Source organism: Phoca vitulina, unplaced genomic scaffold, assembly GCF_004348235.1.
Source record: "Phoca vitulina isolate PV1807 unplaced genomic scaffold, GSC_HSeal_1.0 scaffold5, whole genome shotgun sequence".
NCBI lineage: Eukaryota > Metazoa > Chordata > Mammalia > Carnivora > Phocidae > Phoca > Phoca vitulina.
Window position 1 is genome coordinate 14,081,354 of NW_022589708.1, and position 23,991 is coordinate 14,105,344.

General features: G+C 41.5%; 1 protein-coding gene across 4 annotated transcripts in view; it reads right to left on the minus strand.

The window, feature by feature from the left end:
- HS6ST3 (heparan sulfate 6-O-sulfotransferase 3) overlaps positions 1 to 23,991 on the minus strand; it is a 647,122-nt gene that overhangs the window by 239,742 nt on the left and 383,389 nt on the right. The gene's annotated exons all lie outside the window — the stretch shown is intronic.

Here is a 23,991-nt window from a genome sequence, read left to right on the forward strand (position 1 = left end):
GACTGCAAGGGTGTCTGCTCCAGGTTCTGCTCAGAATCTTTATTTCAGCCATTATAACTGGGCTTAACTCTTCTTCCACCTGATGTTCCAGGCTGGCAGCTGTATTCTTTCGCTTTGTGCTATGGCTGTGGCTTACTATCTTCCCTGTCCCCTCTATGATTCTAGTTTGTGTTTCTCAGAGCCACCCTCACACTTCTTCCAGTATAAACTCCTACACTTGAACCTTAGCCAGGTGTCCTCTACCTGCTGAAGTAGCTCTTGATACCAAGTACTGACTCCTGAAAAAGTGCTCCAGCCACTTGTCCAGATGCCCCTATAGGTCCTTACTTTGCAGTCTGTCCTGTGTTGGCTCTTGCTGGCCCAGATATCTACTTTGGCAGCCCCATTACATTTGTTCCAAGAGCGAGCAGCTGGATGTATGTCCACAGTGCCCATGGTGCCCAGATGGGAAGGTCTGGATTAGAGCCCTGGACTCTTGCTCTCTGACCCTTCCTGCTCTATTGACCTGGCACTGACCACAGATATAACAAGTTGGTGAAAGGCCAGCTATAGAGAACCCAGAAACATACAACACGAACACCATGCCCCCTTCAGAACAGTCAGGATCCCCTGCCTCTAGCTGCATCTGACCTCAGGTAACCCGGTAAGGCTGTGGTCAGAAAAATACAAAGGAACATACTTCAAAAAAGTTAAACATTTTTAAGAGCAAAGACATTGAAAATATCATAAGCCTCTCTACTCCTATAATAGGTATGTAGCATGCATCTAAGGAATAAATACATGCACTTTGGATTGCTCCAAACCATTGAAATAAAGCAAATTTCATTTTTAATGCATGCAATAAACTTTTTTTCCGTAGTATATCTGTTAAGATTGCTCTAACTTTAAAAAAAATAACAACTGACTTGTTCTGTATTCCTATAGTTCAGAATAAATAGATCAACTAACTTTAAAGTTGGCAGGTTTACAGTTCTCACAGAGAAGAGAAATTAAAGCCAAACTGAAGATAAAAAGTATTTTTTTGTATTTATGAAGTCTTAAAATTACAGAGCTGAACATACAAGGTCAATACAGAGCTGGCAGAGAGCTGAGGCTGGATATTTCCTACATTAGCTTTATTTTCTAAAGTGAGAAAATGTGATCCTGGGGGTGGAGATGTGTGAGCTGAGCAGTAGGGAAATGGTGGGCTGTGGGCTCCCGTGCTCGGGGCAAACTGCTCATGCAGAGTAAATATTTACAGGTAAATCCCCAACTCAAGGCTCCAGCTAAATCCCTTCCCAAAGAAACGTCAAAATATGAATTGTGAAATAGAATGCTCTCTTGAGTATACACAAGTTATTATGTCTTCATTTTGTAATTATTTGGCATTTGTTTTCCTCTGTATTTGCATCTCCTTATGCCCCAGCAGTAAACTCCCCGGGACAAGATTTTTGTGTTCCTTGTTTATGACCATAATCCCATTATCAAGAATAGTGCCTGACACATGGTGGTTTTTCAGTAAATATTTGTTCAATGAACGAATACATTTTTATTCCTACTATGACCCTCTCAAGGGAGCTCACCAACCTTAGCACCTACTCAGTACTCAAAAAAAAAAAAAAAATTGCCCATTCACTCTCTATATAAGGATACCCAAGCATTGTAATTTAAGGTGTCACTTTCAAAGGTAACATTTTATTTTATCACTTTGAGAGCCCATCTCTAAGCATGAGAAAGAATATTAATCCTCCTTGTATTTGTCTCTCTGATCACTAGAAATTTATTAACATTTAATTGTCTTGAATTTGAATTTGGTTTCCAGGAAGCTTCAAAGAACCAGAACACTCTGAGTAAATCCTTGTACGATATTAGTTTTTGATCTCAAAGGATAGTTAATTTAGCTTGTTTACATGACAGATTTGGACAGAGTTAAAGGTTAAATTCTACCTTGAAAGTCTAAATATAACTGGCAGTTGATATTAATAATTTTATAATTAGTGAAACTATGATTAGAATTGTCTAAATATCCTGTGCTAGTAAAAAGTGTCGTATGATTCCAACTTGTTCTCCTGGGAGATGACCTGACTTTTGAATTTTCATTACCCCTAAAATTATCAACTTCAAAACAGCATTTATGAAAAGAAATTAACATAAACCTTTAAATGAGGTTTCTCTGAAAGGCTACTTGCTCATATAAAATTGAAAGTCAACAATGAAATTACTTAAATTAATCATTCTTTCTTTCACTCAACACATAATTACTGAGTACCTGGTGTGTGTTGTTTATTATGCTAAGTTCTGGGGATGCAAAACAACAACAACAGCAAAAACAAAACAAAACAACCCATAAGATACTGTCCCTATCATTGAGGAGTCTATGGGGAGTTGGTTTTTATTTGTTGATTTCATAAGCACTGGTATTTACAAAGATGCCAAGACTTGGGTTCACATCAGGCTTGAAGCTCCAGGAGGGTAGAAGCCAGGGTCTGGCGCTTAACATGGAATGTCCAATGGCAGCAGTATTCATAAGTATGCGTGTGTGTGTGTGTGTGTGTGTGTGTGTGTGTGTGGTGCTTCCCAAGGTGCTGTAGAAAGACCAATGTGGAAACACACCAACACACAACACGATAAGTGAGGTAACAAAGGAATAGAGCACAATGCACACTGCCTGGATGGAATGCCTAAGTCAGCCTGCAGAGGCCAGAGAAGACCTCTCCCAGGAGCCATTGTTTGGCTGAAGCACCTTTGGGACGAAGCGTTATCACGCCAGGCATGAGAGGGTGATCCAGGCAGACAGAACAGCATGTGTCAAGGCATGGAAGCATGACAGAACATGGCGTGCTCTCAACCCACCAACGTTCTGGTACAGCTGATAAGGAAAGCTGAAGAGTGCTGTGGACATCATCAGGATTTTCCTCAGGTTTCCTTATAAACTGTTGTTACCTAGACAAAAACAATGCTTCTGCAAGTCATCTAAGTGAAAAATTACTATTGGACTGACGTTGATTTTTTACAATTATTTAACCAAGGCTAGAGGATCTTTTACTATATCATTTACAAAGTTCAATTAAGAGTTTTCTTTTCAAATACTAGTATTTTTGATTACTTCCAGAAACACAGTTTGACGATTTCTCTCTAAGCCTGGAATCAAATGAGAGCCACAGCTGTTCCTTGACTCAGTGAGGATTTAATATTCTAATCTCCTATACTCTGAAAAAGCCAGCATCAAAAATTCCTCATGCCACCATTCCCCCCCTCGCCCCTGTCTGATAAACCATCTCAACTGTGTATTGAGAAAAACAAATAAATTAACACACACATCCAACCAACAAAGAAATGGTGGCTTGTGGAGGCTGTGGAGGTTCTTTATTTTGTGTGCACACCCAAGAATAATTTCCACTGAGTGCTTCAGGAGAATAAAACCAAAATGACAAGTGAGGTCTGGTCACCCTTGGAGAAATGGAGGAGAAGAAACAACCCTCCTCCTTGGGGACTGGACTGTGGGGATGAGGGACAGCGGGGAACAAGGTGCGTTGTGATTCACAGGAGCACAACCAGAACACTGGCGCCTCAAACTCAGCTGTATGAGGAATGACTGAAGATCTGGGATGTTTAGGTTGAAGAGCTGTGTATCAAGGGGAATAATAATAACTGTCTTCAAATGTTGTAGGGAAAGGGTGATCGCTAATTTTCCATGTCAACTTCATTGGGCCACCGGGTGCTCAGATATTTATGTAGTCAAACATTATTCTGGATGTTTCTGTAAGGGTATTTTGGATGAGGTTAACATTTAAATCAGTAGACTGAGTAAAGAGGTTGCCCTCCCTCTTGTGAGTGGGTCTCATCCAATTAGTTGAAGATCTAAGCAGAATACAGTGATGAGCCTCCCCCAATTAAGAGAGAGATTTCTCCTGCCTGACAGCCTGCGCACTGAATTTCAACTCTTCCTGGTTCTACAGCAACTCTGGGCTTCAGCTCGAATATTAGCTATGTAAACTTTGAACTTGCCAGCCCCCATAATCATGTGAGCTGATTCCTTATGAGAGAGAGTGAGAGAAAGAGAGATCTCCTATTGGTTCTGTTTCTCTGGAGAACCCGACTAATACAGGAAGTAATAACCAAGGAGGAATATCATGAGGAAACATGAAAAATCAAGAGAGTATAAGACATTTTTGGTTGACAATGGATAGGTCAGTTTATAGGAGGAGAGTTCTAACCGGGGCATTGTAGAGTAGAAGATGGAATGGTTACACTGGAGCCACGAGATTGATTCCTGCAGGTTTCCACATCATTGGATGTCTTTGAGAGGGGTGGGATATAATTAGTATAATTTTTTAGAAAGATGTGTCTGGATGCAGTGTATAACCTTCTAGAGTAGGAAGAGTCCAGGGGCCCTGGGTCTGGTCACAGGCTGAAGAAGACTGAGCTCCTCCATATGAACACAATTTTGAATCATAAGAACTGGAAAATATTTTGAGTTACCAATTAAGTTGGCCAAGGTAGAAAGGGGCAGCCACACTTCAAGTAAAACAGAATCATTAAACAAAATGTAAGAAGACTGGATTTGTCCTTCTCTAGACATTACAATTTTGAGACTTTTGCATTTTTCTGCGTTTCTCCTAAAATAAAGCTTTACAGTGGAAGGGAATTGTTATGACTTCCATGGGTGCCCCTGTGACAGCTTCATCTTTTAAGCAAATCTCTAGTATTAAAAAAAGGATTCTCAGGCCTTAAAACACCCATGATACTGTAAGTCCTTTAAGCCAAAAACAAACTACAAACCAAGCAACCCTAAGACCTAAAACTGGAACCTTTCCCATTTCAGCAGGTAAACACACTACTCATAGATACACTGGCCAAACCCCAAGCAACTCAGATGACAAACGAAGATGAGGCAAAACACAATCAAGGTGGCAGATAGAGCATTAAGACTGTATAAAGGGCAGAATGCATTAAAATACTTAAGTTGAATTCTCTCTCTTTCTCTGGCTTTCACTTTTTTGGCAACAAGGGAACCACTAAGGATAATCTTAAGGAAAATTATTCTATTGTGTTTAAGTTTCAAAAGCAATACTAAGAAAGTAATAAATATCACATTAATGGAGTTTCTCTAATTTCTCCCTGATGAAAGATATCTACTGATATCTCTCTGTCTCCAATGCCCTTTAAGGAGTAAAGAAATAGGGGCGCCTGGGTGGCTCAGTTGGTTAAGCGACTGCCTTCGGCTCAGGTCACGATTCTGGAGTCCTGGGATCGAGTCCCGCATCGGGCTCCCTGCTCGGCAGGGAGTCTGCTTCTCCCTCTGACCTCCCCCCTCTCATGTGCTCTCTCTCATTCTCTCTCTCAAATAAATAAATAAAATCTTAAAAAAAAAAAAAAAAAGGAGTAAAGAAATATTAGTCTGAGTGGCTAGGCAAACCCAAAAAGGAGGAAAGAGATGCTAGAATCAGCTGGTGGATTTGCTATGAGCTGATTTTGGTACCAAGTTAACATCCTGATGTTAATAGCTGCCTGAGCCATACCTGAGCTTACCTTAACCTTCACCCATACCCTATATCCCCCCGAGGTGTTCTCTCCAGGGTTAATTTCTTCTAGAAAATACTGTACCCTACTGAGAGGAGCTCTCCCCAGTATTTCCTCACTTCCCTTCTGTTCCCATGGTGCTTGTTAATATTAGCAAGTTTTCACCTAACTCCCATAAAAAGCCTAGCTGTTGTGCCACAAGACTTTAAGAAGTGAAATCCAAATCAGTATAGCTTCCCGCTTCTGTAATTTACTGTCTTCTCTCTGGCATCAGCGGTAGGCTACCCAGATCAGATTCTCCTCCTACTATTACAACAGAGTACTCAGGGGCCACATGGCTGGATGACTGTGGACACTGCTAGCCCTCTAGGAATCTTCCTTACATGATCCCAGGCTGATGCTGAAATATGTATTGTAGGGTAAGTGCCCATTGTGACTTGGGAGTTTATTTGAAATTGAATCTTTAATATGCAAATGTGAGATTCACCTGGGGCACCATAAGAATGAAATCTATCCTCCATCCTGTCTTGCATTCTTACATTAAAGGGAAGAAGAGTAATTTTTAACACACCCCTACGATGGTTTTATGCAAATTCTTCAAGCTAGGCAAATTATTTTTGTGTTAAAATTTTTCGACCCCATAAAAACAGGAGTGAATTTATGTGGCATTTTAAAACGATGTTAGGCACATTGTAAAGCTATTTCATCTCATTTATAAAGAAGAGTGAACATAAAAACAGGCCACGGCATAATTAATAGTGATATGATTTATCGCACCAACTTTTTCCATTCATATTTATGTATTTTCTGCAGTGTGGTACAAGTTTTCCCCTCCACACCCCTAATCCCTGCCCTTACCACAGGACAGAAATGGTATCCAGTGAAACTCACAACATGGTGCTTAAATTCCCTTACACACATGCACACATGCGCACACACATGTGCACCATACTGGTATGATGGTCTTCAAACTCGGCTGCATGCTAGAATTTCCTGGAGGGTGTGAGAAAATTCTGATACCTGGGTTCCACCCCCAGAGCGTTTGTTTTAATTGGTTTTGGGGGGTGGGTAGTCTGGAGCACTGAGATTTTTCAAATGTCCCAGGTGAAGCAAATATACAGCCTAGATTGAGATTTACTACATTAAAGTATTTTAAGATTATTATTATAGGCAAAGCTATAACATGGAATTTAAATGCCCCCTGTTAAATAACTTGAAGAATAAATTCAGAGACCACCCTATGAGGCTGTTCTAATTCGCCCTGCGATTTATGATGTTAGCAAATTCAACAAGTATTTATTGAGTACCTACAATGTGCCAGGCACCCAGGATGCCCTGCAGATACCGGAATAATACGGACATGCCTATCTTCACAGAGTATAGAGTTCAGCAGATATTTGTGCATCGCTCTTCCTACTTTCTGTATTCCAGCTAATGTTCTACCCGTTCTCGATACTTACTTTCCATATCAGGTGGTTCTTAAAGTAGGTCTTGGATTTTTCTACTTGGAACTCCTGTTTTTAAATTTCTCACGAATAAAGATGAAAATAAGTGAACTCATATATCTTTATATGAGCCATAAGAACACAGGTAATAAACCAATTCTGAACTATTTAACATTTCAAAGAACCACCTGAAAGACAAATAGGAACTATTATTACCTCATGAGGATTTGACCCTATGTTGTGAAGTTTATGAGAGAAATAAAAGTTCAACACAAACTATACTGACCACTCTTAAGATACTAACAGTCTGCTCTCCATCAGAAGTAGGGTATTGCGTTATACCACTTCCCTCCTTCCCATGATTATTGATGTGGGTTTGAGTATAATTTGAGATCAGCTCTAAAATATCTCCTAAGCTTTTCAAAAGAGTAGTTTTGGCTATAAAGGGAGTACAGAATAGTAAATATGCCAGCATCATTTGTAAGATGTCATTTAATTTCTCTTGACTATGTTCAGCTGAGAAGTCTGCTCACAATGGTTTGATGAGGTAAATTGAAATAATTGCTCCATTCTTACATGGGAGAACATGAGCACAATAAGTGGAGATAGCAAACTCACAATCCAAATAAGTAGCAGAAATTTGAGGAAGAATTGATTCAAAAGAAAAACAAATTTCAGTCTTGCACAGAAGCTACCACAACTTTCTCATGGCTGACACAGGCTGCATAAATTATGCTAGCAAGACTTAGCAGTATACAGAGATGTTCTCCAATATGTCTGTTATATATTCACTAGGCAAGGAGTGCATTTTCCCTTTCTTAATTAACAAAGATCCATTTGATTCTCTCTAGAATACCAATTTTGAAAGTAGTTTCTTTATTGTTATAATTTCCCCAAACTTCTTCTAGTACAAGCTTCATTTCAAAGCAATACAGATGTGAATTTCTAACGAGGTTCATTTTTAAATAGTAGAATGAGCCAGATTTTCTCTGAGTGCCCAACTCACTCCTGGGAAGAGTTCTTGGCCAGCAGGGGACTACTTATCACATTCCCTCAGACATCCACCAGCAAAGATGGTACTGTGTAAGTTGATGCAAACGTGATGCATGCACAGGAAGGTAGAAAGATGGACTCAAAGCTGGAAACTATTAACATATTTTGGATGTTTCCATAGTATGGTTCGAAGAGGAAGACTGACAATGAGATGTCTTAAAGATCATAATAATAACTAAAACCAAGATAACTAACAGTGACTTACATTTTGCAGATTTGTTCAAGCCCTTACTTCCTCATTTTCTGTGAGAAAGCACTGACCACTTTATTTGGGAGCTTGTTCCACTATTAGATTATTCTAGAAGTCCCATCTGCCTGACATCAGTTCTATCTACTCATTCTTCCATATGCTACCCATATAAATATTTAAAGAAACTTATCATGTCTACTACAAGCCTTCTCTCTCTGTGTTTAATTCCTTAGTTCCAGAAACAGCTTATTACACAGTTTTCAGATGCCCTTCCATTGGAGTCAACCTATTTTGAATGCTCTGTGGTTTGTAAATATCTCTGTGAGTGAGATAGTGTCCAAATTCAACACAATATTCCAGATTGCAGCTTACCAGTGCAGATGTCCGTGGATCTATATCTTCCCTCGTTCTGGCCACTTGCCCTTTTGTGGCCATGCCACACTGTAGACACCAGGTAAGCTCATGATCTCCCGGAGCCCCTCAAGGTCTTTTTTTCACCTCAACTGTTAGAGAGTCACATCAGGTCTTTCCAACCCTGAGCTAGTACGGATAAGGTTTAGAATTCAGTACCTTACATTTAATCTCATCTCGTCATATTTCATATCCATGGTTGAAACACATGATTCCTTCCTATTAAGAAAAAATTTTGATTCTGTCATCTATTTTTGGCTTTGGCCTGTTCAACATTTTTTCTTAGAATATCTCATATGAAGACATGTTTTAAAACTTACTTGCCATCCTTCATAATTTGTGTCTTACACGTAACTCAGAAGTGTGTTTTCGATGTGTGATTGAAGCACAATTCACTCCCACTTTTCTGAAGTGTTACTTGGACAGAAGAAGAATTGATCTTGGAACTGATTCCGTTCACATGAAGATTATAGGAAGATGTTCTGGTCACGAAATTGGCTTGGCCCCAGATTCAAGCAAAAATACATTAATTGCAAAGTGTTTGCTCAATATTTATATAGCCAAGAGATGGTCCATATGGAGTAGTGGGTCCTGTAATGGTTCCTTTTTTTTTTTTTTTTTTTGGATTCCTATAGATTTCAGTGTAAAGAGCAAAGATCTGCAAATCAGTTAAGGTTCATGAAGTTGTTCATGATCTCTCTGCTGTGGTTAGGGGCAGCTGTGAAGATTATGCTTCTCTTTCTCAACATGTGTTTTGACTGTCCTGTCTCTGAGAATTGTTCTTGGAGTTGAGAGCCTAATTGGGTTCAGTGATCACCCAGTGGTTGATGACCAAAATGAGGAGAGCTATTGTACTACACGCTGGCAAGACCTGGAACCAACCAGCCCTGGTAGAGGAGGGTGGCTAAAGTCTCCCAGCAGATTGATCTAGACTGAATAAATCGGGTGTCCAATAATGCTGCTGGGGATGCTGTGTCCCAGACTATCTGGAGGGGAAATGGGGAGAGAAATAGAGTCCTGTCTGTGAGTCCTGAAGGGATTCCATCACGAATGTGTGAAGATATGGATATAGACATGTGAAGAACTAAAAACTATAGTGTCTTTTTCTTCATAGCACTAATCCCTATCTGAAAGCATTTGTTTATTTGATTACTTTTAATTGTCTCTCTCCTACCATCAGAATGTAAATCTCATTTGAGCACGAATTGCCATCTTGTTTTTTTTCTCATGTGTCCTAGAACGGTGCCCAGAGAGGCTCTCAATTACCATGTGTGACTGTAATGATGTGTTGAAAGGCAGATGGAGACAGGGGAGGACTTGAAAGTGGCAGAGCAAGGACCTAGGCTACGTCCCTGAGAGAAAATCTCCATTAAAGATTGAGAAAGGTGAATGCAGCCACTTCCACACTTACCATGCTGCTGAAGTTTGTGAGAAGGAAGAAATAGCAAATATAGGGGACTGTGGTCAGGAGGTGTCAGAAAGGGATCAGGAATGAAGGAAAAGCCCCTAACTGCCTTGGCAATATGAGATCAAGTTCTGCCTTCCCGAATACTTCTCTTCTTAAGAAGAGACAGACTCTTACAAAAGTGGGAGGCTGTTACTTTGTTTAATTATGCATTTGCATAATCATGAATAAAAACCCCAAATGGATCTTTAAGGTGATATGAATCTAACACTTTACAGATAGGTGTTCAATCAAAGGGTGCATGTGACTCTATTATCATGCCTTCCAATCTCTCCCTACTCACCACAGGCCTATATATCCATACCAGCAGAAAAGCTGCTGGATATCTTAATGAAATAAAGATATACTGTTTCTATGGTTAATGGTTTTTCCCTTCATCTGCCAGCCCAGTAATCCTATCCACAAATGGGAGGAAGTATCTTTGTCATGTCTTGTTCTTAATGAGCCAGGAGCCATCTTTTTCTTATGTAATTGTTCAAACATAATTTGTTAACTATTTGTTCCTGAGGTTTTTTTGCCCCCGGGGATCCTTGAATCAAAAAGGTTTTCAGGTCTAAGGATATCCATAACTAATCCACAGGAAGTAAAAAATATTTTGATTCAATAATATTGAGAAAAAATGTAAAACAAATGTAAAAACAAAGTGTAAAAACAAAAATGTAAAAACAAAAAACTCTCAGGAAATGAGCACGATGTCAAACTTTACTCACATTGTGTTACGCAGCTGACATAAGAAGAGCAGTTGTTAATTGTGGAACTGCCTCTAAACCAAAGGATACAATGAGTTGTAGTCTACCAACAAAATCACTCCATGAATAATTTAGCACTGATGAAAATACTTTATGTGTTGGGCCCCTAGGTGACTATTCTGGGCATCAGGGTTGCAAGCCAGAGCTAATGGTAATGGGCTAACATTCCTCAAGATTCCAGGAGGTCATACAGCACAGGTTGATTTGAGGAGACACCTCCCATCTGGCCCTGGGCAGGCATCATATCATCCCATTTTCAGAAGCTTCTCAGTAAAGTTATCATTCTCATTACATTTTGCATTTTTACAGCACCCGTAGTCATAGCTCCCAGGCACTATACATTGTTAATTTATTACAGGCATTTCAATTTTGCTAGTTAACTCCCTGGTCTCCTTATGCGCTAAGCCCTAAAATCAGCACGGAGAACTGAAATTCTTAAGCACTCAAACCGGTGCACGTTCTCAGGAGCCAGGAGGCCTGGGTTGCAATACCAGGGCGTCCCCTGATTGGTTCTGTGATTAGGGGACGTTGCTACCTCTCTCTGGGTCTCTGTCTGCTACTGGATAAAAGGTTGAGATTGGACTACATGTCCTCTAAAATCCTCTTCGGCTTTGCAGGTCTTGTGTATCAGAGCTCTCGGGAAGATGTGTCTCACATATATCTGTGCCTAGATATGGATTAATCTGTTCCTGAGGTCACTCTTCCTCTACACTCTCTAAGTGCATCATCCATCCTGGCCCTTGCAGCTGACAGCTCCCTGTGGAGGACCCCATGCCAAATCTAATTCCATAAGGTACTCAGAACCAGAATTAAATAGCAATGCCTAGGGCTAATTTAGATGTCCCAAGCTAAGCAAAGAGAAGTGATTCCTTCATGAGATTTATTTTAGAACAAAAATGGTTTGCAGAGTGAAGGGAAGGAAATGGCATTAAGTTACAAGAGCATGTTAGTTAGTAATTAATGGCACAGCTTAAAACATCAATATAAGAGATTATCCTCCATGAGGAATCCATTAACCAAATTTAAACAATGCTGACAAGGTCCCTTTGGCTGAGAAGGACCTGGGGATATTGAGGTAGATACAGGAGGTCAGAAAATGTCCCTAAATGTTTCTTGCCCTTCACATGCTTATAATTTAGCAGATAAAATGAATCAAACATTTAGGGAAGGGGCAAATTAAAAAAAAGAAAAAGAAAAAGAGAGAATGTCTGAACTGACAGCACATGATAAATATTTGGGAAATCTTGAATCAGTTTGACATCCACCAAGTGCTATAAAGACCTCCGAATGAGCATTCAGGGAAAGGTAGACCTTGTTTTGGAAAGTGGCTTAGAAGAAATAAATACAAAGCATATATTGGAAAGTATGGGGAAGAAACTCAATCAGGATGAACTTGCCAAAGAATCCATTACGTATGATGGTCTAGAGCAATGCTCCCCACATGGCAAGACCCAACGTGCCAGGAAATTTCAGAACTCTGCCCAGTCATCCCAAAGTTAGTTCTCAATGTCGTATCACCGTAAAGGAATTCTCCATAGACATTGCGTTTTAGCTGAGAGCCACTGCCCTCTTGCCAGGCCTGTCAATGACCTCTACCCAACACTCTGCTCTAGTTTTCCAGCAGAGAAACCATGACAGAGAAGGAATCAAGAAGATATTCTCATTTGGGAAAGATCCAGCCCCTGGGCTACAGGAAAATACCAAGCACATTTTTGGTATAGGCCACAAGGGAAGTGGGAAATGCAAAATCAGAACAGTAGTTGAGGATATTATTTAGGGAACTGGGAGAGCAAGTGGATGTGTCGAGATACAAAAGGGAACCACTGTGGCTATCTGAGCCTGGCCCCGCTTACGTGAGGGGACTCAACACCTGTTATTAATCAGCCAATTATCCAGTAGAGGGTTTCCTTTTCAATTGCAGGAATACATTAAAACAGAATGGAAACAATGAAGAACCACTTGAAGATAAACAGACTTTCACGTGAGCACTCAAATTGAGTCCTGCAGATGCTTTGGTTGAGCTAGATGTCGTAGTCATTGTAGTCATATGATAGATACAAATCTGAGCCCAGATTAAAATTTATAGAGAAAACTAGTTAAACAATGAATGCTAGGACAGGACATAAACTGAGAAGGACTTTTCTTACATCTATCATTTCCCTATTTTGCAAGAAGTCTGCCCAAAGTGAAAAGCACCTACTTTGTACCAACCACTCTTTTCTAGATGGCCTGGGTATCATTCTCTGTTGAGAAATACTGTGCTGAGCAAACCTGGAGGAGTGGACCACTTTTTTTTTTTTAATATTTTATTTATTTATTTGATAGAGACACAGTGAGAGAGGGAACACAAGCAGGGGGAGTGGGAGAGGGAGAAGCAGGCTTCCCACCAAGCAGGGAGCCCAATGCGGGGCTCGATCCCAGGACCCTGGGATCATGACCCGAGCCGAAGACAGACGCTTAACCACTGAGCCACCCAGGCGCCCCTGGAGTGGACCACTTTTATGCCTGCGATACAATGACATCACAACCTACAGGGACACTGGGGCAGGAAAAATGCTGAGATCATGCAAAAAGGCTGAGATCATACAAAAACCGAACAAGGGACCTGCCCAAAGAGAACTTATAGACCAACTGGAGATTTAGGATCTCCTCTGACCTAAGTCCTCTGTAACCTACCCTCACCAAGAAATGGTAAAACTGGTATAAAAAACCCCACTGAAAAAGCAGAATTGGTAAAAATTTAGAAATAAGATTTTTCCTAATTTAAGTCTTGAACTCTTGATACGATGTAAATATTGCTAAACTCAATTCCCACATACCCAAATATTTCATTAGGATATCCCCCAATATTTTAAAACAAAACTATTTTCCTTCCAAATTGTTAATAAATGCACAATGCAAAAGATCTCTATAATTAATATATAAGGCAAGAGAGGGGCATGACCACTGTCTCTATTTTTCCTCAAAGTGTGATTAGAATTACTTCATAAATTATTCACATGTTCTGCTAGAATAATAAAACAGCATCTCATTTGACATAAATCATATTACTTATTTGGAGTGTGCAACCGAGTTCCTTTAAAATGTTTTGATAACACGTAAGACAAGGCACCTCAAGCTGTGATTAGTGTTTGGTTCATCGTATTTTGAAGTATAGAGTGTAAGCAACCCACTTGCATGAGCATCCACTTCATCTGCATCCATTAACTGTGGAACATCACCTTTAAGGTACATACACCAGGGCTTCAGCAGAACTGTGAGGTTGAAGGGAAGAATCTCTCTCTCTCCTCCATGCTTTCTGGTGCCTACTTTCCCCTTTGAAAGCACCATGACCCACCCGCACCTCGCGCCACGCTGAAGTTGTGTCTCACCATAAGCCTCTGCCAACAGAGGCAGACTCTCCCTCACTCTCCTTTAGAAAACAGACTTCTGACATCCAACCTACCATCAAAACTTGATCTGTCCTGGCATTGGTTTATTCGTTGGTACCCTTGTTTTTTGAGACACGTTAATAAAATTAACTGATCCAAGCTAAGACAACTGTTTTCTGTTGCATTTTAATTAACATTTAGTTATGTGAATGGCACCCTGCTAGTCATTAGGGAAGTCAATGATACAGGAGTGTATGAAATATGTCCCTTGTCCTCAGAGATGTTTTTGATCTTACAATCTCCAGCGAAAGAAAGAAATGTATACGAGTAACAGAATGACTATTTTGAATGGGGGACCAGCACAGAAATATAAAATGCCCAATATAAGATGAACATGGAAGTAGATGTAATGAGGAATGGGGACCCCTTTTCAATCTTGGCCAATTGTAGAGTCCTCCTCGTGTCTTGGAGGCAAGAGAGAAGTCTAACTACAAGAGTATGAGCTTCTCAATGGCTTTTCACATCATACACAGAGGAAAGGCCCTACTAAACATTTAAAGAATGATTTCTTAAATGAGAAGAGACCAAAAGGGAAGACCATCAAGTACACAGGTAGGTGGGAGAATCTCTCCCAAAAAAGTAGACTATTGGCCTACTGATCCTTCTGAAACCACACAACCTAGGTAGCCTCCCACACTTTCTGACAATTTTTCTTCTCTTTTTTGCATAATCATCCAGGAAGAAAGTATTCCTCATCACAGACTCTTCGAGAGCTCCTAGGACCACATTCTACCTGGCTGACTCAGATTGTTCCAAAAAGAAGATGGCAAGCACCAACCAGTCTCTCAAGGGCCACAGTTTTCCACCTTCTTTGGCCAACCAAAGTCAGCATTCTAGGCATCACTTTGCCTCTCCTCTCCCTAAGGACAGATGGACAAGAGCCACAATCTCCAGCTGTCTAGAAACTAACGCCCTCAGCTAAAAATGCCCTTTATATATGTCTGTACAGTTTTTCTCTAAGTATCTCTGCGTGTGTTATTCATGTGGAGAGAGAGCATCTTGTTTTTATGTTGTCTATAATAAATTATAAGTGTAACAGCGGGAGCTTTTTCAATACTATTTGTAAATGCAGCCAGAGGCTATTAAGTGATTGGTGTATCAAATAAATATAATTAGCAAATAGCAAAATAACATGTTTGTAAACTGCCTTTGGAAATACGTGATTAGGCCAAAGACAACGATTTCTACCAAAGCTTCTAAGTGTTTCCAAGAGATACCAGGAAAATGCTTTATTAGCACCACGCTCTAACCAACTGAGCTAACCGGCCAGCTCAGGAAAATGCTTTAACAATTTCATAACAAGTTTGAAAAATTTCTGTGTAAATCTGTTAAGAAGGTAGACAGTACACTTACTTAGTCCCAACTCCTCCTTTTGCATGCTTCATGTTGGAGATTTAAGTGCAGGGGTATGCTTAAGTGTGCAATATAATTTTTTCAGGGAAGCTAAAATGTGTTGATTATTGACTATATAAGTTTTTAAATTGACATTTGATGAGGTTAAGAAGAGTTATAAATATACCTCCATGTGCAGAGTGCTCTCAGGCTGTAGAGTTATTCTCAATTACTAACACTTAAAATGATCCCAGCAAGTCAATCAGTTTAAAGCGAGGGGAACTCACCCTGCCCTTCTCTTACTGGCATCATGAAAAAGTTTGCTCTTTACCAGTGATGTGATTCTCATTGACTGGCAATGGAAAGTGAAGAGTCGCCCAAACCCACACATTCTTCCTCTGAGAGATGCAGAAAGACACTCATGCTTGTCCTTTACTCATCTCCCCTTAACTCCTATGGGATTGCTGCAGAACTCTGCTTCACTCATCTCTCCCATCCCAGCCTCTCATCCCAGGCCATATTAATTACTCTTCCAAGAACCTCACTTTTACATGTGACTTCCTGCTAAAGAATACAAAATGGATTTCTAGGCACATGTATCAAGCCACAAGTCTAAATCCTACCTAGCTTTCAAGATTGTCCAGAATTTAGCTCCACCCACACCTAAAGAATTTAATTTTCTACTCACCCCCAATCAAACCTTCTAGTCAAGTTGGACTACTACTTAATATCCCTGGGGTCCACTCCCAGGTGTACCTCCATCCCCCACGTCATTCAGGACTCTCTGCTATGATGACTTGCCCTCAAACACCTAGATACTTTCCCACCACATCAGATTTCTCCATACATACCTGAGCAGGTCCTATTTTTAAGTGTTTGCATTTATGGTCTTTTCTGCATTTCCCTGGTATATTGTTCCTGTATGTGTGTCTTTTTTCTTGTTGTCCCAGGCCCTTAGAGATTCCTTCAGGGAAAAGAACAAATTTGATGTCTCTTGCCTCCTCTACAATGCCAAGACTGATGCTGAGCAAGAAGCCTGTAAGCAATGACAACCATGATGATGATGACTGTGACTATGTTGCAACTAATTATATTGCTACTTTGCTTATGGGGCAGGCCCCATGCTATCCAATGTCAATAATTTATTGCATGTAAATCTCTTAACATCCACATGGGAGAGAGAAGGTTAAATACATTATTTCAAGCATGAGAAAATGGAGGCATATGAGGTCAGTTTGATTAGCTAGTCAGTTAATCAAAACTGAACTTTAGGGGCACCTGGGTGACTCAGTTGAGCATCTGACTCTTGATTTCAGTTCAGGTCATGATCTCAGGGTCATGAGATGGAGCCACGCATCGGGCTCCATGCACAGTGCAGAGTCTGCTTTGGATTTTCTCTCTCCCTCTCCCTCTGCCCCTCCCCCTGCTCACACACTGTCACTCTCTAAATAAATAAATAAATAGATAGATAGATAGATAGATAGATAAAATCTTTTTAAAAACCGTGAATTTCAAAGAGGTAGGTATATTATTATCCTTGAGATATTTACTAATAGAGTCAGCATATACATCCGGCTCACAATCAGAAATACATAACTCTTAATCCTATGATCAGAATATTCAGCTGAGTATCATGATCACCCATTTACTCATTCATTCAATATACACTAACTGAACCAACTCTATGTGCCATATGCTAATTTCTAAACTCTAGGGATAAAGAAAATCAATAACATATGGTCCCTGCCCTCAAACAGCTCACAGTCTTGGCATTCTCCCCAAAATTATATCTATAGCCTTATTTCCTATGATTTGGAGCCTGGGGGAATTAGTGTGGGATGGCATAGAGAAGGAGCATTTTAAAAGCAATCAAGATCCAATAGTCATTTTGGGGCCTGGATGATCAATGCCTGATGGGGTGAAGAATGATGAGAAAGGCAAAGGTATATAAGGAAAAGACAGATTGGCTAAGTGACTGGGAGAGTTCTGGCAAAAACTTCTGGAAAAGCCAAGACCAAGTATACAGATTTCTAGAAAAATAATCTCTGGATCCCTGGGGCCGTGTGCTAAAGCCTATATTTATCTGTCCAGAGCAGAGGTGTGAACGTGTGCAAAGACCTCAAGGCCAGATCAAATGAGACTGTGCTTCTTTCCAGTTTGGGAGCCTCTGGGGATTACTTTAATACTGAGCACTTCGTCATCATGTTTGATGGCTTCGGCGGCCTCATTTATCAAGGATCTATAGTTAAATTTAATTTTCCTGTGAGTGGAGGACAGCCATGGCAGCCAGGCTCCTTGTTGCTGATCCGTCCCCGTTGATGCCTTCTGAAGTGGAAATGATGGATGCCACATGTTCTGGCTGTGATTAAATTTGCTTTGACAAAGCAGCATGGAAATCTGATTTTCAATAGACTTCTGCATTTCACCTAGTGCTGAGTAAACAGATACAGAACATAATGCTTACATGGCTGTCAGACCGATAGCTAATTCATTGTGTCCATCTAATCAGGCTGTCCATTAAATTATTATTTGTCAATAATATGCAGGATCATTTTTGAAACTCTGAGGAATGGGAAACATGTTTTTAAGTAAATACACGTGGAGGGCTCGACAACGGCGGGGGATTTTCTTAGGAAGATCCAAATAACTCATCTGTCTCTATGTCCCCACTCCCCTGAAGAATCAAAGCACCATTTAAGAAGTTTTTTAGTTTCACTTCACTTGGCTCCCATTTCAAATGCAAACAACAGCAACCAATTACAATGGAGAAGGAAGCTCCAGACATTGACACTTTAGCTTCCCAGTTTATCTTTAAAGGAGAATGAAGCAGAAAATCACATTAAGTATGCCTCTTATGTTAGAGCTTTTAACCTCCTGCTTAGAAAGGCTGCTTGCTGACCACTGCCTGGAAAAGGCCTCCACTTTGGGGGAACACAGGAGAGGGCTGTCTCAAGAGACAAGCAGAAGCTGCAAGAGTGTGAGTTCGATGCTTGTTCTTTTCCCCAGTCAGTGGTGTTAAGTATAAAATCTGGGTCACTGTCATATTAGGAAGGGTCCTCTTATTACCCTCGCACCAGGGGTCCCCTTCCAGTCCAGCTCCCAAACTCAGACCTGCCTGTTCTCTGTACTCTTTTACTTCCAGAAGTTCACACCAAGCATTTTCTCACCTTGCCTGGAGTCTTTTTTAGAACATCCGAGGCCTCCATCAACTCTCTCCTTTTGAACTGACTCGTTGCCAACCACCCGCATCGCCCTGAAATATATTTGCTGAGAGAAGCCACAGACCTCATACCTTCTGCATCACCGAAAAGCTGGGAGTGGGCAGCGCACTTGCATATCCACACTGGCTGAAGGAACTTGAGCACATTTCTTAAGCTCTTTAACCCTTCTATTTCTTCAACCCTTCTATTTCTCATTGGAAGAAGACCTCTGATGTCAAAGTTGCAGGTGCCAGGATGGAATAATGTATGTGTAGAGGAAACCATTTTCTCCCTCCATCAGTTACCCCCTTGTGATGCATCAGATAGCAATTACCTTCTCTCAAAAGTTTTGGGGACCAGCTATCAGTCTTCTTAACAGTCAGAAAAGGGGCGACCTCGCCATGAGGCTACTGTTTGGATCCAGCTGAGGCAGATCCTACCTCTGTGGGGACAGTATGGGGCTGCCATGTCTGGAACGGCCTGCATTTCCATGTCTAGCTCACCGGCTTTCAGAGGTGGGTCTGTTGTATTCAGGAGAAAAAGAGAAAGAATCACATAATTGGCCTCCAGTCCATGGTGTGTTCTTCTCCCCAGCTCTCAGGGTAATGAAACTGCTATCTGACAGTGGTGTTTATTTCTCAAAGGGGAAAGGACCGGGGAGAGGTGCAGCATGAATTATTTATTACACACACCGCTCCAACATGGATGAGTGGACATACCAATGACGCCATTTCCGGTGGCTTTCATAAAAAGTAAGTGACTCCATGAGATACAAAATGGGAGTGACATTTCTTGTCCCACCTAGCCTTCACGACACCCCAGGTCCGCAAGTCGGGCAAATAAAACCTCCATTTCACAGATGAGGAAACTGAGTTTCACAGATGCTTGGTGATGGGCTTAAGTTCACAAGACTTAGGATACAAGACAAGAAGAACCAAGCTTTGTAATTCCCACCCAATTGCACTTTCTACAACCACACATCACTTTTTTATTCTCGTGTGTCTGAGAGGGGAGGGATCTCTGCAACAGCCCCTCCGCGTTCTGAAAGTCTCTTGGATTTCTCAGTGTATGGTTTCTATTCAACTTCCATGATGACCCCAGCCCACTGTGCTACTTTCCCTGCTCAAAAGCATCTTGCTGCCAAAATACTTGCACCTCAGGGAAGCTGGCATTTTCATAATGCTTGCTCGAAAGATGACCATGGATTGGCCAATGACCCTGTCATAGCCAGAAGGATGGTCCTAGCTACAACAGCACTAATGGAGAAGGTTAGCCTAGAGGGAGGGGGAAGGATGGCAGAGGAGTAGGGGACCCTAATTCAACCGGTCCCCGGAAGTGAGCTGGATAACTACCAGACCACTCTGAGCACCCATGAAACCACCCTGAGATGTAAGAAGATCTGGATCTCTACAAACAGAATATCGCAGGTGGTTGGTTTTGAGGTAAGAAGCAGAGAGCCGTGATCCTGCGGGCAGATATCGGAGGATAAACAGCAGTGGGAGGGTGCCTGGCCGTGGGAATCCTACACCGCTGGTGAGTGACAGCCTCCCGCGCTGCGGACGGGGCAAACTCGCAGACCGGTAGCGGCGGGGAAAGGACTTTAGGGCAGCCCCCAGGGTGGAAACCCGGAGCGACAGAGTCGCGCGCAGGCGAACTGCAGCCCACGGGTCGGAAACCCGGAGCGGCAGGGTCGCGCCTGCGAACTGCAGCCCCCGGGGTGGAATCCTGGAGCGGCGTCGCTTGCGCGCAAACTGGGAGCGGCTGGCGGTTTTAGAAGCACAAAGGGCAGAGACGTGCCCCGACCTGGAGGCAGGACTGGGAGCGCTGCGGAGGGGCGCACAACCCAGGCCGCTGCAGTTTATAGCAGCACGGACAGAAACGGAGACGGTGTGGCCTGGAGAGCTCACTGAAGAACAGACTGAGGTCTCTCTGCTCTGAGGCAGAGGGTTGGAATCGGTCTCTTCTGCTCTGACTGGTGGAAGAGACGCAGAAAGCCGCCAGGGAAAGGCGCCAGAGAACAAAAGCCCCAAAGACTGATTCCCACTGAGCCCATCCCCCGCCACTGGGGCACAGGGCAACTCCGCCCAAACAGGGTTGCCTGAGTAACAGCGCGGCAGGCCCCTCCCCCAGAAGACAGGCTGGGAAAACAAGAGGCCAGCAACCCTAAGGTCCCAAGAAAACAGGTGCATCTTGCTTGGGTTCTGGTCAATAATTTGGACTCTATACATTCCCTCAAACACCCATCAACAGAATGACTTGGAGGAGGAGCCCCCAAAACAGAAAAGACTCAGAGATTATGACTTATGCTGCAGATTTACAAATGGATGCAGACATAACCAAGATGTCGGAGATGGAATTCAGGCTAGCAATTGTGAAGACAATGGCTAGAATGGAGAAATCAATTAATGTCAACATAGAGTCTCTAAGGGCAGAAATAAAAGGTGAATTGGCAGAACTTAAAAATGCTATCAATGAGATCCAATCCAATCTAGATAACCTAACAGCTAGGGTAACTGAGGCAGAAGAGAGAATAAGCGACCTGGAAGACAGTATAATAGACAAAAAGGGAAAAGAGGAGGCCAGGGAAAAACAACTCAGAATCCATGAAAATAGAATCAGAGAAATAAGTGACACCATGAAGTGTTCCAATGTCAGAATAATTGGAATCCCAGAGGGAGTGGAGAGAGAGAGAGGACTAGAAGATGTATTTGAGCAAATCGTAGCTGAGAACTTCCCTAATCTGGGGAATGAAACAAACATTCGAGTCCTAGAGGCAGAGAGGACCCCTCCTCCTAAGATCAAGGAAAACAGGCCAACACCCCGGCATGTAATAGTAAAACTTGCAAATCTTAGAACCAAGGAAACCATCTTAAGGGCAGTTAGGGGGAAGAGATCCCTTACGTACAGAGGGAGGAACATCAGAATAACGTCAGACCTATCCACAGAGACCTGGCAAGCCAGAAAGGCCTGGCAAGACATATTCAGAGTACTAAATGAGAAGAACATGCAGCCAAGAATACTTTATCCGGCAAGGCTTTCATTTAGAATGGATGGAGAGATGCAGAGCTTCCACGACTGGCAGAAGTTGAAAGAATATGTGACCACTAAGCCGGCCCTGCAAGAAATATTAAGGGGGGGTTCTATAAAAGGAGAAAGACCCCAAGGGTGATCTACAACAGAAATTTACAGGGACAATCTATAAAAACAACGTCTTCACAGGCAACATGATGACAATTAATTCATATCTTTCAATAATCACTCTCAATGTGAATGGCCTAAACGCTCCCATAAAACGGCACAGGGTTGCAGATTGGATAAAAAGACAGGACCCATCCATATGCTGTCTACAAGAGACTCATTTTGAACCTAAAGATACATCCAGACTGAAAGTGAAGGGATGGAGATCTATCTTCCATGCCAGTGGACCTCAAAAGAAAGCTGGGGTAGCAATTCTTATATCAGACAAATTAGATTTTAAACTAAAGTCTGTAATAAGAGACACAGAAGGACACTATATCATTCTTAAAGGGTCTATCCAACAAGAAGATCTAACAATTGTAAATATCTATGCCCCCAACATGGGAGCAGCCTTATACATAAGCCAACTGTTAACCAAAATAAAGAGTCATATTGATAACAATACGTTAATTGTAGGAGACCTCAATACTCCACTCTCAGCAATGGACAGATCATCTAAGCAGAAAATCAACAAGGAAACAAGAGCTTTGAATGATACATTGGACCAGATGGACCTCATAGATATTTACAGAACATTCCACCCTAAAACAACAGAATACTCATTCTTCTCGAGTGCACGTGGAACTTTCTCCAGAATAGACCACATACTGGGTCACAAATCAGGTCTCAACCGATACCAAAAGATTGAGATGATTCCCTGCATATTCTCAGACCACAATGCTCTAAAACTGGAACTCAATCACAAGAAAAAATTTGGCAGAAATTCAAACACTTGGAAGCTAAAGACCATTCTGCTCAAGAATGTTTGGGTCAACCAAGAAATCAAAGAAGAACTTAAACAATTCATGGAAATCAATGAGAAGGAAAACGCATCAGTCCAAAACCTATGGGATACTGCAAAGGCGGTCCTAAGGGGGAAATATGTGGCCATCCAAGCCTCACTCAAAAAAATAGAAAAATCCCGAATTCACCAACTAACTCTACACCTTAAAGAACTAGAGAAAAAGCAACAAACGACGCCTAAGCCACGCATAAGAAGAGAAATAATTAAAATTAGAGCAGAAATCAATGAATTAGAAACCAGAAACACAGTAGATCAGATCAACAAAACTAGAAGTTGGTTCTTTGAAAGAATTAATAAGATTGATAAACCACTGGCCAGACTTATCCGAAAGAAGAGAGAAAGGACCCAAATTAATAAAATTATGAATGAAAGGGGAGAGATCACGACTAACACCAAGGAAATAGAAACAATTATTAGAAATTAATATCAACAACGATATGCCAATAAACTGAGCAATCTGGATGAAATGGAAGCCTTCCTGGAAACCTATAAGCCGCCAAGACTGAAACAGGAAGAAATTGACAACCTGAATAGGCCAATAACCAGTAACGAGCTTGAAGCAGTGATCAAAAACCTCCCAAAAAACAAGAGTCCAGGGCCTGATGGATTCCCTGGGGAATTCTACCAAACATTCAAAGAAGAAATAATACCTATTCTCCTGAAGCTGTTTCAAAAAATAGAAACAGAAGCAAAACTTCCAAACTCATTCTATGAGGCCAGCATTACCTTAATCCCCAAACCAGGCAAAGACCCCATCAAAAAGGAGAATTTCAGACCGATATCCCTGATGAATATGGACTCCAAAATCCTCAACAAAATCCTAGCTAATAGGATCCAACAATACATTAAAAGGATCATCCACCACGACCAAGTGGGATTTATCCCCGGGATGCAAGGGTGGTTCAACATTCCCAAATCAATCAATGTGATAGAACACATTAATAAGAGGAGGGAGAAGAACCATATGGTCCTCTCAATTGATGCAGAAAAAGCATTTGACAAAATACAACTTCCTTTCCTGATTAAAACTCTCCAGAGTATAGGGATAGAGGGAACATTCCTCAAGCTCATAAAATCCATCTATGAAAAACCCACAGCGAATATCATCCTCAATGGGGAAAAGCTGAGAGCCTTTCCCTTAAGATCAGGAACACGTCAAGGATGCCCACTC